At 38.9% G+C, this 4934-nt stretch overlaps 1 pseudogene; it reads left to right on the forward strand.

The window, feature by feature from the left end:
• Nucleotides 1-4714, forward strand: part of LOC116626378 — a 95338-nt pseudogene extending 90624 nt beyond the window's left edge.
• The last annotated feature ends 220 nt before the right edge of the window (nt 4715-4934 follow it).

A 4934-nucleotide genomic window follows, 5' to 3' on the forward strand; every position in this document is an offset into this window, starting at 1 on the left:
TTTCTTTCTTTCTTTCTTTCTTTCTTTCTTTCTTTCTTTCTTTCTTTCTTCTTTCTTCTTTCTTTCTTCTTTCTTTCTTTCTTTCTCTCTTTCTCTTTCTTTCTTTCTTTCTTCTTTCTTCTTTTGGGGTGGGGTATGGGAGAGAGGGTAGTCATTCTTTTGGTGTTCTTTGGATTTCCAGATCTGCAGTCTGGTATTTATCATTGATTTTAGAAAGTTCTTAGTCATTATCACTTCAAATATTTATTCTGCTCTATTCTCTCTTTCATCTCCTTCTGATATTTCCATTATGCATATGCACCTTTAGAAACTTTTCCATAGTATTTAATGTTTTGTTCTAGTTTTTTCATTCTATTTCCTCTTTGGATTTCAGTTTGGGAAGTTTCTATTGATCTTTCTTCAAGAACACTTATTATTTCTTTGGCTATGTACAGTCTACTGACAAACTCATCAAAATAATTTTTATTTTTTGTGTATAATTTTTAATATCTTTTTTTTAAAGATTTTATTTATTTATTCATGAGAGACAGGGAGAGAGAGAGGCAGAGGCAGAGGGAGAAGCAGGCTCCCCGCTGAGCAGGGAGCCCGATGCGAGACTTGATTCCAGGACCCTGGGATCATGACCTGAGCCGAAAGCAGACGCTTAACCATCTGAGCCACCCAGGCGCCCAATTTTTAATATCTTTAAATTCATTTTTAGAGTTTCCATCTCTTTGCTTTCATTACATATGTATGTAATGAAATTGTATATGTATGTAATGAATATATATATAGATTAAATATTGTATATATGTAATGAATATATATATAATGTTTTCTTTTTTCATATAGCTCTTAAGATATTTTATTATTATATTTTAAATTTCCTATGTGATAATGCTAACAATCTGGGTCCCATCTGAGTCTGGTTCTGAATGTGTTTTTTTCTTGAATATAGGCATGTCTTATAATTTTGTTGTTGTTGTTAAAACCCAGACATTTTGTACTGGGTAATAAGAACTGATGTATGTAGGTATTTAGCATAAAAATAAATATTAATTTGGCTAGGAGGTGGGTTGTGCTTAATATTTGCTAATGCTTTTGGGACCAGAAGCTTCAAATTCTTGTGTCTGTTTTTGTATCTCCTCTTGACCTTGGGATACCTTAATTACATTAACACAGAAACAGTCTGTATCTTACAATTCTTCCAGCTATAATCCACTATTAGTCATAGTGGAGCCCTGCTGGTATGGTGGTGAGGTATGAGGAGGAAATTTATTCAATAATTTTATAATATAACTAATTAATTATAATAATGATTAGCAATTATAATAATTCTATAATAAATGAAATCTCAGTATTGCTGAGCCCAGGTATTAGGGCTGTGACTTGCATGAGAATTTCTCTAGTGGCGTAGCTTCTTTCACTTTGCTTCCTTTTCCCTTACCTGGCTGCAAGTTTCCCAATCTATTTTCTTGAAACCTTCACCTTTTTCATATAATAAGTATGCACAATTATAGTTTAAAAATATTTATTTGTTATGTACATATATTATTACTTTTATTTTATTTTGGGATAATTGTAGATTCAAGCATTGTTGTAAGAAATAATACAGATAAATTGCCTTTACTCATTTCCCCCCCAATGGTATCAACTTACACAATTATATTACATTATTGCAACCAGGATATTGATACTGAAATAGTCAAGATACAGTACATTGCCATCATCACAAGGATCCTTCATATTTTCTTTTATATCCATATTCACTTCCCTCTCAACCCTATCCTATTCATAATCCCTGGAAATAACTAATCTGTTCTTTATTTCTATAAATTTGTCATTTAAAAAATATTATATGGACATTATCAAGATGGTGAAATAGGTTATTCCTGACTCTTCTCCCCCTCTAAAGAGGAACAACTAACAACTACTCAAGACAAAATAACATTGAGAAAATTCTGGAACATAGGGGTGAGGCTAAGGCACCCCCCAAAAGACAGAGACCATCGTAGACTGCTTTAGAGGGTAAGAGAAGCAGTTACACATTGACTGTATTGCCCCTTCCCAGGACAGTGAAACATCATGTCAAGAGGTTCCTCCAGTGGGAAAAGAGAATGAAGAGGACACAACCTTCCTTGCCTGTCCAGCATTGGGGTCACTTTGTGGGAGCCCCTACTCTGGTCTAGCACTATAGGGATTGCAGAGAAATCTATGGGGCTCAACCACTGAGAATCTGACTGTGACACACAAGGGGAAGTGGGGTTCAAACAATCAGCACGTGGGTCTTGGTAACCTGAGTTCATACCTGCAGTGCCCAATGTTATCTCAACTAGTTGTTTTGCTCATATGCAGAGCCAAGTCAGGGGCACATTCTGATCAGGAAACTTAGCAGAGTCTAGATCTGCCTGGTTTGGATTCTTAAATAAGGACTTAGAATGCAGTTTATTCATGCCCAGGCAAGAAGCTGAATCACAGACCCCACTTGCTGTAGAGAGTGTCTTCTGGTCCCATAGACCAAAAGGGCTGATAACAACTCCTGGAAGCTGGACTGCCCAGTAATATTCCCACCAATATGTGGGCAGACAGAGCTAATTTCACTCAGAGGAAAGCCAGTACAGGGCATGATGAATTCTTGTGCTATGCCTAGGCAGGCAATCCACCATGGTAGATTAATTCATAACCAAGGATGAGGAAGGTAGCTCCTGGCCCTTCCCAAGTGGAGAATCTGTTTTGGAAATTCAGAGTGACCTAGAGTAGCCCCTCCCCCTCCCACTCAGGCAAAGGAGCTAAGACATAGCCTCATCCTCTGTGAAGAGTGTTTTCCAGCCCCAACTGATCAGAAGGCTGGCAAAAACTGCTGGAAGTTGTGTCTTCAAGCAGTGCTCAAACCTAGAGAAGTTTTCTAAACTGTCTACTCTGCAGAATGAAGAAGACACAACCTTTCTTGCCTGTCCAGCATTGGGGTCACTTTGTGGGAGCCCCTACTCTGGTCTAGCACTATAGGGATTGCAGAGAAATCTGTGGGGCTCAACCACTGAGAATCTGACTGTGACATACAAGGGGAAGTGGGGTTCAAACAATCAGCACATGGGTCTTGGAAACCTGAGTTCATACCTGCAGTGCCCAATGTTATCCCAACTAGTTGTTTTGCTCATATGCAGAACCAAGTCAGGGGCACATTCTGATCAGGGAACTTAGCAGTAATAGAGTAGACAGTTTAGAAAACAAAGTCAGTATCCCTCTTTGGCCAGAGTATTTGGGGTGTAGTCAGCTTGAGTTGAGACAACAAAGGGCTTGATCAGCATTAGAGCTTCTTATCTTACTGTGCCAAGGCAAGGATTCTAATTTGTAGTTCTTCTTATCACTGAATACAGCCTTCAGCCTGTCCAGCCAGGGAGCCTACCCAGAGCACATGGGAAGCTGCATAGCCCATTCAACAGGCCTATAAACAGTGGCATTTTAACAGACAGCACAGCCCATGGCTTTCCCCATTTGCAGAGCAAAATCAGTAACCCCAGTTGACTAGGGAAATCAGACACACTCTGGCCTGATTTGCATCCCCAAACAATGAACCATGTAAGCCCTGAGACACATCCTACCACCTGGCCAGGGCAGGGAAGCTATCTCATAACCTCATCTATTACTGAATGTAGTACTCAGTCCCAACCATTTGGTAAGCCTGATCAGAGAATCTAGACAAACATGGAAGTCATCCTACAACCAACCTCACTAGTAGGGAAGCAAGCAGCAGTCCTATCTAATTGTTCTTAGTGAGTGATATAGCCCCAGTCCTCATCCTCAGAGCTCAAACAAATGTCTCACTCAAATATAGATAATGATAGCTGGACCCAAATGCCCAAGGACATTATCAGCAGACACACCCAGAAATCCAAACTGAGCTGACTGGACAAAGCAAACCTATAAACTTCAGAAGAAGAGCCTGAGTAGAGACCTACCTTCTCATACAAAGATAAAATATAGACAAACTATTTAGGATACCCCCAAAGAAGCTTGGAACCATGACTGTAGGAGAGAGCTGGAAGAGAGCAAGCGAGTTGGTGCAAGAGAGAAATATAGAGATTGTCTAACATAAGAACATACCATCTTCTCTTTAGTGTCAAAGAAGTCTTGCTTAAACCAGATTCCTGCTGTCAACCTTGATGCAGATGATCCTCCAACAGATGAGGAAGATGAAAATGAAAATTTTGAAGAGGGGAGTGATGATGATGATTCTGTATCACCTCTTGCAGAACTAGAAAAAAATAAAAATGAAAGAGCTGAAGATCAGTCCAGGAAGGAACGAGAAGAGAAAGCTGAAGAAGAAAGAATACATATGGAAAACATTTTGAGTGGAAACCCTCTCAATCTCACTGGCCCATCACAGCCTCAGGCCAACTTTAAAGTTAAAGGAAAGTAGGATGATGATGTTTTTTTCAAGAACTGTGCAAATGGTGTAGATTATCAGAAGAAAGACAGTGGCCCCTGGGTGGCACAGTCAGTTAAGCATCCAACTCTTGGTTTCAGCTCAGGTCATGATCTCAGGGTTGTGGGATCAAGCCCTGAGTTGGGCTGCTTGAGATTCTCTCTCTCTCCCTGCCCCTCCTGCTTGTGCTCTCTCTCTCTAAAATAAATAAATATATTTTTAAAAAGAAAGAAGAATGACAAAAGATTTGTAAATGATACACTGTGATCTGAATTTCACAAAAAGTTCATGGAGAAATATATAAAATAGTTGTTTTATGTGCTTAATTAAAGACCAAAAATGTAAAAAAAAAAAGTTAAAAATAAAAAAAAGTTAAGAACAACCGAGAAAAGAGAGAATTACATACAAAGGAACATAAGACTATTGGATTTCCCAACAGAATCTTTTCAGACCAGGAAAGAGTGGAATGACATAATAAAAATATTGAAAGAAAATTACTGTCACCCAAGAGTTCTACACCTGGGGAAGC

The sequence above is a fragment of the Phoca vitulina genome, unplaced genomic scaffold (genome assembly GCF_004348235.1).
Source record: "Phoca vitulina isolate PV1807 unplaced genomic scaffold, GSC_HSeal_1.0 scaffold86, whole genome shotgun sequence".
In the NCBI taxonomy this organism is placed as follows: Eukaryota; Metazoa; Chordata; class Mammalia; order Carnivora; family Phocidae; genus Phoca; species Phoca vitulina.